Consider the following 11,956-nt stretch of genomic DNA (forward strand, 5'->3'; position numbering starts at 1 on the left):
TTACTAACCTGTTGCAGAGATGGGTAAGTGCTTGAGACTAAGTAAAGTTTAGTTTTAAATTCTCCTATTGCCAAGCCCAGGAGAAATATAGGGTTTCCATGTTTTCAGAGGATGTTCCCTCCCTTCCAGTAAACCCACCAAGCCCATCCCCTTCACCACCTCCTATCCCCCGTCTCTCCTCTATGCCTGGTCAGGAAATGGCACAGATCTAGTCCTTATGCAAACAGCTCCCATCGGTATGTGATCTCCCAATTCTAATTCCTGGCTCCTATTTCCCTCTTCAGAAAGATTCCCCCGCCCCCCACACACACACTTCAAAGCCCCAGCTCCCCAATATCTTCCCCAAACAAGAACACACACCCCAAATCCCCAGCACTCACATCCTCACTATACCCAAACTACTGGCTGACTCAGACAATGGCTCCCTACTCCACCCCACAGAATGGTCCTCCTGGTCATTGCCAATGTGGCCCATGTCAGGGAGTGAGGCCTGCAGCATTTTCAACTCCTTGAAGTGTCTGCTGGCAGTAGCTCCCAAACCCCCCAATCCCTTCTGTGTGCCTCTGAGTCCCCCCAGTCCCACCCCACATGTCCCAGTTACCCAGATTCTCCCCTCTACTTTCCACACCATGTGCCTCTGACCCTCCTGATTCCACTACATGTCCCATTCCTCTTCATCCCACCCCCTCCTTCTTCTCCTTCAACCCCCCTCATGTTCCTCTAACTCCCAATCCCCAGACCCCAAATCTCCCCTGCCTCACACCTCAAGGTGTTTTCAGAGGGGCACCAATGGCCTCTCCCTCCTTTCTGTCTTTAGGCCTCCAGGTTCCTCCAACTCCACTCTTCAGTGGGCTGCCAATGGAGGCCGCTGACCTCTCAATCCACAGAGAGACTGATGGATTTTCAGGGGGATGGACAGGGCCCAAGCCTACATGAAGACTGAGCTCTGCTGGAGCCAGCTCTGCTGACTTGCAGGGAGCTCCATCAACTCTAGTCATTTCAGGGGCGGGTCTAGGCATTTTGCCGCTCCAAGCACGGCAGGCAGGCTGCCTTCGGTGGCTTGCCTGCAGGAGGTCCCTGGTCCCGCGGATTCCACGGCACGCCTGTGGGAGGTCCGCCAAAGCCGCGGGACCAACGGACCCTCCACAGGCATGCCACCGAAGGCAGCCTGCCTTCCGCCCTCGCGGCGACGGGCAGAGTTCCCCCCGTGGTTTGCCGCCCCAGGCACGCACTTGGCATGCTGGTGGCTGGAGCCGCCCGAGTCATGTTCAGATCCCGGCTTTGTCATGGCAAAGACTGTCAAAGTCATTTTAGAGGGTCCTGTTGTGACCTTGCTCTCTACGACACACAAAGGCTATGGGAAAACCAGGCAGGCCCCGCTGCAATCCACAAAACTGCGTATTACGGGGCACAAAAATACCAGGTCTGGGTTTCCACGGAGACCTCTGGTCAAACAATTTTGATGGCTTCCCAACAGTTTAAAAGGATAATACTCAATTATACACCACATGATGACTCCACCACACACGTGTATATTCATGACTCAAAGCGTCCTCAATATTGTGAAGTTTACTCTGTGATTTTCCAAGGATTTGAAACATCTCTGTAACGGGATGGATGCATAAAAACAGGCAAAATAAACATACACTAAGAATATTAATCGATACTGTATGAAAAAGGTGCACAAGTAATACACACACACACACATAGGGTTTGGTCCCAAGTTATTAGTATTTTAAGAGTGTCATATATGTCCAGGGATGAGCAAGAATCCTTTGCAGAACTTAGGGCTAAGCCCTTAAAACATATCTAGTAGAGGATGCTGCATCTGTGGCTCACAGAGGCGTTAGATTGAGTAACAGCAACAGCTGCTAACGGAGCTAACCACAAACTCTCACTCACTTGTGAAGCAACCTCACCTTTTATCAGTTTCTTCTATATCATTTGCTTTATTCCTAGAAGTCCATAGCAGATAGACGAGATAGAAACTATATAAAAAATATAGGACTATATAGGAAAACAGAGCCCTGTAGTTTGATGAAGTTTCATTACCCAGTGATCTCACTAGAAAGAGTACTGAGACCATTTTGGAGAAAGTTGTGTATTTTAAAGAATTTGGCTGAGAAGCTGACTGGACCATTAATGTTGGTTTTCAATAAGTCTTGAACACTGGGGAAGTTGCAGAAGACTGGTGGACACCTATTGTTGTGCCAGTACTTAAAACGGGTGAATGGGAAGCCCTGGGTTATTATAGGCTTGTCAGTCTGACATCAATCACAGGAAAGATAACAGAGTAGTTGATACAGACAGGATTAATACAGAATTGAAGGCAGGTAATAGAATTAATGCCAATCAACATGGGTTTATGGAAAAGAGGTCCAGTCAAACTAACTTAATATTTTTATGAGAATACCAGATTGGGTTATGAAGATACTATTGTTGATAAAATATAATTAGTCTTCTGTAAGATATTTAAGTTGGTACCACAGGATATTTGGATTAAAAAATGAATTATATCAAACTAACATGGCATATATTAAATGGATTAAAAGCTGGTTAACTGATAGGTCTCAAAATGTAATTGTAAACAAGGCATCATCATTGATGGGGTACATGTCTGGTGGGGTCTGGTAAGGACTGGTGAATATTAAAGAGAAAACATATAGAGAGAGATCGTATGTCATCATGCTGCAACATAAATGGCACAATAAAAGAAAACAGGTCTCCTCTCTGTACCCTTTCCTGGTTATTCTCTACACTTCATCTGCTACTTAGATGAAGGATGCCTGCCTGTGTTATGAGATCTCTTCAGAAATGCCAGTCGAATGGATCATCAGGAAAAATGGCCAATAGATTTCAGTGGGCTTCACTTTACAGATTTTCACTTTTCATTGGTTTCACAACATATCAACAGAGCGTATTAGCTCCCTTATTACAAACAAATGCCTTGGTACAGTATATCACTGATCACTGATAAAGAGAATGAGAAGTGACTGGGCCTCAGCTGCAGCCAGGGAAATTGAAGGAAATTTCCAAACTTCTATAATGGAGTCAGTGCCCACTGGGAGCCCAAGTAGGGTCAATGAGGTAGAACAACTATACCCCGATAACGGTTAGTTTTTCACCCAGTGAAGCAGATTTGTGAGTATTAAGGGCTAGATGCTGCCATACTTAGGGTATGTCTACACTGCAAGAGCTACAGCAGCACAGCTGATCTCTAACGCTGATATTTGATCCCCTGATCCAAATTTGACCTCAGAGGGAATGTCTGCTCAGCAACATGACACCCATGGCTGGCCTCAGGCTGTGGGGCTGTTTCCCTGCTGTGTACCTGTCAGGGCTGGGGCTACAGCCTGGGCTCTAGGACGCGGTGAGGTGGGACGGTCCCAAAGCTCATGCTGCAGCCGGAGCCCAGAAGTCTTCACAGCAATGTCACCACAGCCCGAACCCCGCGAGCCTGAGTCAGCTGCCATGGGACAGCCCCAGTTTTTCTTTTTTTACGGTGTAGACATACTCATAGAGCATCTGCAACAGTATTTTCGCATTAAAAATTCTTACTGCTGGGGCGACTCTGCTCCCACCATATGAGCAGGTAAAAGACAGCACCCCTTGAGCAGATCTAATGGCCTTCGTTTTAAGTCTTTATGATAAGGGGACCAGCTGCCTGAATCATGAAACCATATCCCTAAATAAGTCAAAGCAGAGATTTGTTCTACAGGGTGGTCATCCCTCTTCCACTCAATTTGCAGAGGCTTCTTCCCAGAAATCATGACTTGATCTCATTACAGGACAAGGTCTTGCAATTTAAAATAAGAAGAAAGTCATTTCAGAAGAAGCCTCATGGAGTTTGCGATAAAACAACCATTTCATAAGCATATAGTAACACCGAGATAAGACTACCCTTAATGTGTGGTGGAGAAAATTTATTTTCCTTTAAACATCCACCACATCATTTATATATATATTAATAACAGGAGATGCTAGAAGGCCTCCTTAGTGTTCTCCCCAAGCCACTGGGAAAACATTCTCCATTGTCTTTACCCAACACACAGCACTCTGGCGGAGAGCCTCCAAATGGTCAGAAGTCTTAGATCAATACCCGTCCTTCTTAATTTTGCCCAAAGATTGTCTAGATCAAGAGAATCAAATACCATCTTTAAAACTCTAATAGTAGCATACAGTTTTTACCCTTAACCACAGTATATTTATAAATCAGGAGAAAATAAAGCAATTCTCAATTGTGGATCTACCTATTTTTATCTAATTTCTCTGTGCATATGGCAAGAAAATAGCAGGGAAATAACAGGCGTGAGGTGGCAGTCAGGATGATGTACCCGCTCCTTGTGTCCCCCCTCGGCAGAGAAACATCCAGTGCCCCTTGACCTTTCTCTGTGGAGAATGTAGCAGGTGAGAAGACCAGAACCTTCTAACAACAGAGAGACAGTTGAAATAGAGGGCACTGACTGGGAGAAGAGAGGGACAGCTCACTGCCCTGTCACAGCTCCTCATTGCCCTATGGATGTCCTCCTCCCCATGGATTCTCATTCTTCATTCACTCCCCTCCACTTTTCTATTTGGTGCTTCCAAATGGGAGGAAATGGGGGGAAAGAAGAAGAAGGTGAATGACAGTTGCTCTGTGAAGGGGTCTGTGAAGATTTCGGGGGGTTGTATTTTGTAGGCTCTGAACCCTGGTTAGAATGAATCCCCCAGGGAACTTAGAGGTGTCATACAGCTCTATAGAACCCTTAGAGATGTTCTTACCTTCCCCTGCCTGCAGCTGAAGCCCAATCACTTCTTGTTCTCTCTGTCCTGAAAGAATGAGACAAATCCTGAGAAGTGCTTGGCACCTGCAAATGCCACTGGCTTCCCCATGTTGATGCATCAACATTTTATGTCTCTACTTCTTTAGATAGTTCTCGTTAATGCTGATGCTTGTTATGAGGGGGAAAAGACAGGGAAAAGTCATGGTTTTCTCTCATCACTAAATGTAAAATTCCTCAATTTAGATATACAGAAAAAAAATACCCATGCTTTCCTGGAACACCATATTTATAATGTTATTCACTTTATTTCTCATAAATCTCTCTTTAAAAGGATTTTAATCCCTTTGGAATGGGTTTTGATGCATGAAATTAGGAAATTTCATTAAATACAGGTAAAATATTGATTAAATATTGTGGAAAACAACTACACAAATGCACACACCCTACTGCCAATGCTTCCAAGGTATAGCTGTGTTCTGAAATTCTTCTCTGCAAAAGGACACTCATTTCAATTTAATGGGAGGGTTTTGCAGAAAGCTTTCAATCAGGCAGTAGATGTTTGATGGTTGCAAATATTCATATTGTAACTTCCTCAAGGCAAGAACTTGGCTACTGTGTTTCCCTGAAATTCTTCGGGAATGTTTATGATGCTGTACAAATTATAATTATGACGATAATTATAAAGAGGTTGCAGCACAAACATAGTAAATGTGACATGCTTCAAAAAAGATTTCAACAGATCAGCATTTCACAATCCCCGGTACCTCATAAATAGAGACTCTCCATCTCATATCTATCTTGCAGTCTCTTCTCTCCAGCAACGTCGAGTTTAAAGCCAAACTTCAGCCATGAAGATTCTTTACCTGCTCTTTGTTGTCTTTTTCCTGGTACTGCAAAGCTCTCCAGGTAAGATCTTAATGAATCATCATCTATAAATTTAGCAGGTGACAAAAATTAAGGGACAGGTCACTCATACAGAGGGATTTGGATCACTTGGTAAACTGCGAACAAGGTAACAATCATACAGTAAATCTAAATGTATGGATCTAGGAACAAAGAAGGATGATCACAGTTATAGGATGAGGGTCTCCATTTTGGGAAGCAGTGACTCTGAAAAAAGTTTTGGGGATTGTGAATGGATAATCAGCTGTAAATTGCTAAAAGGGTTAATACATAACTTGGATGCAGAAATAGGGAAATCTTGAGTAGGAGTAGAGAGATTATTTTACCTTTGTATTCCGCACCTCCAGATGTGACCACATCTTGAATACTGTGTCCAGTTCTACTGTCCACACTTCAGGAAGAATGTTGATCAGTTGGAGAGGGTTCAAAGAAGAGACACAGGAATGATTAAAGGATTAGAAAACATGCCTCATACTGATAGATGCAGAAAATTCAATCTCTTTATTTTAACAAAGAGAATGTTAAGGGGTGACTTGATCACAATTTATAATTACGTGTATGATGAAAAATATTTAATAATGGACTCTTCAATCACGTAAATAAAGATATTTTGTGATCTAATGATTGGAAGTTGAAGCTAAACACATTCAGACTGGAAATGAGATGTAAATAGTTAACAGTGAAAGTAATTAACCATTGGAACAATTTACCAATGTATTCTCCATCACTGACAGTTTTTAAATCAAGAAGGATTGAGTTTTTTCCCCTAAAAGATACCTTCTAAGAAATAATTTGAGGAAGTCTCTTCTGACTAGATGATAACAAAAGTACTTCAGTACCAGGCAAATTGGTTGAAACTATAGTAAAGAACAGAATTATCAGACACATAGATGTACACAATGAGCTGAGGAAGAGTCAACATGGTTTTGCAAAGGGAAATCATGCCTCACTTAGCTACTAGAATTTTTTGAGGGGGTCAACAAACATGTGGACAAGGATGATCTAGTGTAATTAGACTTTCAGAAAGCCTTTGACAAGGTCCCTCACCAAAGGCTCTGAAGCAAAATAAGCATTCATGGGATAAGAGGGATCGTGCTCTCATGAACTGGGTAACTGGCTAAAAGATAGGAAACAAAGGGTAGGAATAAATGGTCAATTTTCAGAATGGAGAGACGTAAATAATGCTGTCCCACAGGGGTCTGTACTGGGACCAGTCCTGTTCAAAATATTCATAAGTGATCAGGAAAAACGGGTAAAGAGCGAGGGGGGAAAATTTGTAGATGATACAAAATTACTCAAAGATAGTAAAGTCCAAAGTAGAGTGCGAAGAGTTACAAAGCAATCTCATAAATCTGGGTGACTGGGTGACAAAATGGCAGATGAAATTCAGTGTTGATAAATGCAAAGTAATTCACTTTGGAAACCACAGTCACAACTATACATATAAAAATATGGAGTCTAAATTAGCTTTTACCACTCAAAAAAGAGATCTTGGAGTCATTGTTGTGAGTTCTCTGAAAACATCTGCCCAACGCACAGCGGCACTTTAAGGAATACTTTAAGGAAAGTGCAGCTAAAATCTAGTTTTAAAATCAATAGTCTAATATTAATATCCTAAAGGACATTTGGGCCACATTCTCATAAGGACCAGCCTGTGTGGAATGTCTAAGCTTGGCAACTGGTCATTGAGTTAGTATTCCCAAGTGCCGAGTCTTCACAAGAATGTCTGTGCCGAGTCTCACTGACAATCTGGTGTTCTGACTGGGAGGGACTTGTTTAAATCCTTCTCTTTCTAAAAGTTCCAGTCACCCAACCCACTGCTAAGCTGGTTTAACCCTTCTCAGCCAATCAGCATTTAGATACTGCCTAGTACATCAGGGGTTTCGAATCAGAAAGAGTCAGCCACTATTAGAAGTTGGTGGTGCAGGCAGCTGCCTGCTTTCCATCCTGTACAGTTGTGGGGCTGGGAAGGACTCCGATGCTCAGTGCTCAGTTCTGAAGCGTGCAGCCAGGAAGCCAGCAGATCTGCTGAATTAATTCACTCTGCTCAGTTCTTAGGGGCAGCCATTGAATGGGCCTAGAACTACAGATATTTATGTATTATCAAAAATCTAGTGAAAGGGGGCACAGGAAGATAATTGGGTTGGCATGGCCTTTTCTGGGGGGAAGGGATAGCTCAGTGGTTTGAGCATTGGCCTGCTAAACCTAGGGTGGTGAGCTCAATTCTTGAGGGGGCCATTTGGGGATTGGTCCTGCTTTGCACATGGGGTTAGACTAGATGATCTCCTGAGGTCCCTTCCAACCCTAATAATAAAAAAAAAACCTGGAAATTCAGCTAATGGGAAATGCCCATCATGCTGCAATCACAGCTCTTGTTTACACTTATGTGTGAATGAAAATCAGGACTCTTTTTCTGCAGGACTGGCCCAGTATATCAATTCCGTCACTACTTGTATACATTTAGGGGGCAGGTGCCTCCCTATATGTTACGGCCCTTGGAGAAAGATTGGAAACTGCAGGTTTAGGCGGAGTTGCTGCAGAAGAAGGGTAAGTTCAGGATGCCACAAGGTAGATATCACTGTGTAAACAGAATATTTGTGTCTCTCCTTTCTATAGCTGTTGTTTAATGACCTTGCAGGCTCAGAGCACACGGCACAACCCTGGGACATGGGACAAAGGAAACTTCTGTACTGCCCTCATTCTGAACTATCTGGGGTTTCCATGTTAGAATTAGAGTAACTTTACAGGGTGTCAGAGAAGCAGCCATGTTAGTCTGTACCTGCAAAAAGAACAGGGGTACTTCTGGCACCTTAGGGACTAACAAATTTATTTGAGCATAAGCTTTCATGGGCTACAGCCCACTTCATCAGATGCATAGAATGGAAAATATACAGGGTGTGTGTGTCATATCCCAGTAAAGAATGATCTCATCTGTCACAGAAAAATTAGAATAACTAGCAACACAGCTTCTGATTGACGCCTGTACTTATACTTTTAAGCCTTTCAGAAATGTTATGTCACCCTTCCAGTCACTTACAGAAGGATCCTATTTTCAATAACTACCCGAGGACACATTCGAGCATGAAATTTTCTTGGTAGCACTCAGCATAATGACAGCTGCCAGTCTGATTCCATTATAACCCCTTCTCCTCACGTACTTGTCCTTTTCTGCAAAGCTCTCCTCTCTGGATATCATTTCTGCATTTCAAAGACCCGCTGTCCTTGGACTGGGAGGAGTTGGTAGGACCTGTTGTGAGTCTCTCTGGGACAAAGAGAGCAGGGAGGCTGATCTGACAAAAAGAAATGGTCTAAAAATGAAGCCTGTAAAAGCAAACTGAGAGGAGCTTAGAGAAGAGCTGAGCAGAGGAGAATTTGGGAGCCCTACGTGAAAGCAGCTGATGGGAAGAAATGGTCCCTCAGCCCCTCGGGAAGCATCTCTAGCCCAGCGAGTTTTGTGTTTTTCTTTTTAATGTTATTTTGCCCCAGATGGGGGAGGTTTTGGTTCAGCGGGGTGGTGGCGAAACCACCAACCCAACAGGAGAAACGGAGACACCGGCCAAGTCTGATGATGAGAAGGTAAACTGCGCCCACACAGTATGGATATAACCATGATTTTCCCATAGTAAAAAAGGTCTTTTAAATCATCCCACTCAAAAATGGAAGAAAAATTAAACTCAATTTGTGGCCTGGACCTCACTGCAGTGTCCATCCAGAATGACACAGTGTGGAATACTGGAAATGAACAGAGTGATGACCATGTGAGGATTTCAGATAAAGAAGGTGATTTGCAACATTCTTGGAGCTGTGTTAAATTTGTTAGTCTCTAAGGTGCCACAAGTACTCCTGTTCTTTTTGTGGATACAGACTAACACGGCTGCTACTCTGAAACCATCTGGGTTCAGATGCTGTAAACATGAGGAGTCGTGTTGAGCATAAAGTTGCTCCTGTGTGTTTTTGTTGGACAGAGGTAATTTTGAGCACACGTGTGAAGGCTGCCATGCCTTCTGGGACCAGGACTCTGTGGTTTAAACCAAAGCCCTCCAGAGCTAAATGTTTAAGTATCTTCAGCTTGAACAAAAGGCCAGTCTCTAGTTGGAGCCTGTAACAGACTCACAGCCTCCACCACGGGGAATTCATAACACAAACTGACCAGTGGGTCACACGTGTATACTTTCAGTCCTTAAGAACATAACATAAGAACATAAGAACGGCCGTACCGGCTCAGACCAAAGGTCCATCTAGCCCAGTATCCTGTCTACCGACAGTGGCCAATGCCAGGTGCCCCAGAGGGAGTGGACCTAACAGGCAATGATCAAGTGATCTCTCTCCTGCCATCCATCTCCATCCTCTGACAAACGGAAGCTAGGGACACCATTCCTTACCCATCCTGGCTAATAGCCATTAATGGACTTAACCACCATGAATTACTCAGAGCCTTTGCATTTCTCCTTTTAAAATTCCAGAGCAATTACAAACCTTGGTGACTTCAGTGCTAACATTGCTCAGAATTTCTTTTTACTGGTTTAAATATGAAGTTTCCTACAGTTAAGTTAATTTGGTCTCGTTGCCTATCTGCAGTCAATTCTATCTGTGTTCCTGTTGTTACGTGCTGGATCTCTCCTTAACCTGAATAAGGTGCTCAGCTGCAATTTAGTGCTGCAGCAGGGACAGGATGCAGAGAGGAATTTGGGAGGGGTGAGAGGCTTTCCTAGACAGTGAGGGCTTGTTCTCTGCACCTAAACTGCTACAGTGGCATAGCAACACCGCTGCAGAAGTGTATGTGCATCAATGGGATAGGAGATGTGAAGATAGGCGCTCCGTCGTGGCAACTGCACTGCTACTCACCTGGCTGCTTCACTGAGCATGTAGAGAGATAATCATAAGGTAAGGAACTGCATCTGAATAGGGTCAGGCTTTAGGCTTACATGAGCTGGCAGACAGAATAGTCCAGGCATTCTTTAAGAATAACATATTTATCCTCTAATTAAATATATATTGTTTTAGTTTTAGCTATGGACAAAAGTATTGACATGAGTCACGTCGTTCTCCATCTTACATATTTTTTGTTTTATTTTTCTATATATCATAAAGAGAGTGAATATCTTTATAGTTCACTATTTTAATTAATTCCCTCAATGGAGTTTCAAATTTCAACTTTTTTAAAAAGTTTGATGAACATTTCAGTGATATTGTACATCATATTTCCAGCAGTTTTTCTATTCAATTTGCTGTGGTTCTTTTTTTAATCACCCAGCACCTTTATTTTTGGTGGTTGTCACTTGAACCATGTAGAATGTTAATAGGAAGGACTTTTGTAGGAAAATGAGAATCTGCCTCCTTTACTGGAGAGTTAGGAGGGGAGAGCCATGTTCAGAAGTCTGGCATATTTACTTCAGAAGCCAGGTGGGCAGCTAGTACACAGGTTTAGCTATAATAGAGAAATTGAGTCTACTCTATATCCTGAGCTAGTGGCTATGTGGCTTTTAGCTCATGGAGTAGAGGCTCGTGCACTAAGCTCCAGAAACCACAAGTTCAATCCCACCCACTATCGACTTGGGTCTGTTGGTGTTACATATACACACACTATTAAATATTGGGGAAATTCCTGCTCTACCTTCCATTTGAAATGTAACATTATATTGCCCACATTTTAATGGCTATAAATATAGAATGTAAGAGTTTCTTTCCTTTTTGCAGTAAAGAGAGTGAGTGATGGCAGAAGATACTATCAATGCAGGATTGCAGAGAATCTGGCAGACAGCACCTTGCTTCTAAAATCCTTGGATGCTTTTCATCTGGGCTGCAAAGAATCTCACAAGCTGGAAACAATCCACAAGGGAGCCCTTGTGTCACCTCTAATAGCTTGTTCTTCTCCCTTTAATAAAACTAGCTGGTTGTTGTGGCGTATTGCAAACATGCTTGTGAGTGTTTTGACTGGCATACGGGGGCTGTTTTGCTGTTTCTTTTCCATAAAAATCCCTTCCTTCTTTTATTTTAATTAAATATAAATAAAATAAATGGTCACTGCCGTAGGTTAAATCCACCCAGGAGTGTTCCTAGACCAGGGGACATACATATGTATATGTTTCAGGGAACTCACATGGATAAATCTTTCCCTTTTCCTTGGTCCTTTGACAAAGCCATTTGTTTTGTGGTGTTGTCAGAGTTGGGTTCAGTCCCAGCTCGGCTGCATGGTGTTTAATGCCCACATCAACGCCCCACGGCCTGTCCACCCTCCCTTTGCTCCCCTCACCTCCCAACCCTCCCCATCATGAGGTCCCTTCTCTTGT

The 11,956-nt window shown here is 43.1% G+C and overlaps 1 long non-coding RNA gene across 1 annotated transcript; it reads left to right on the forward strand.

The window, feature by feature from the left end:
- Positions 1-5,574: 5,574 nt before the first annotated feature.
- Positions 5,575-11,530, forward strand: LOC120400266. The gene is made up of 3 exons (XR_005595658.1): positions 5,575-5,669; positions 8,086-8,213; positions 11,364-11,530. It is a non-coding gene; the product is annotated as an uncharacterized LOC120400266 (long non-coding RNA).
- The last annotated feature ends 426 nt before the right edge of the window (positions 11,531-11,956 follow it).

Source organism: Mauremys reevesii, linkage group 3 (assembly GCF_016161935.1).
Source record: "Mauremys reevesii isolate NIE-2019 linkage group 3, ASM1616193v1, whole genome shotgun sequence".
NCBI lineage: Eukaryota > Metazoa > Chordata > Testudines > Geoemydidae > Mauremys > Mauremys reevesii.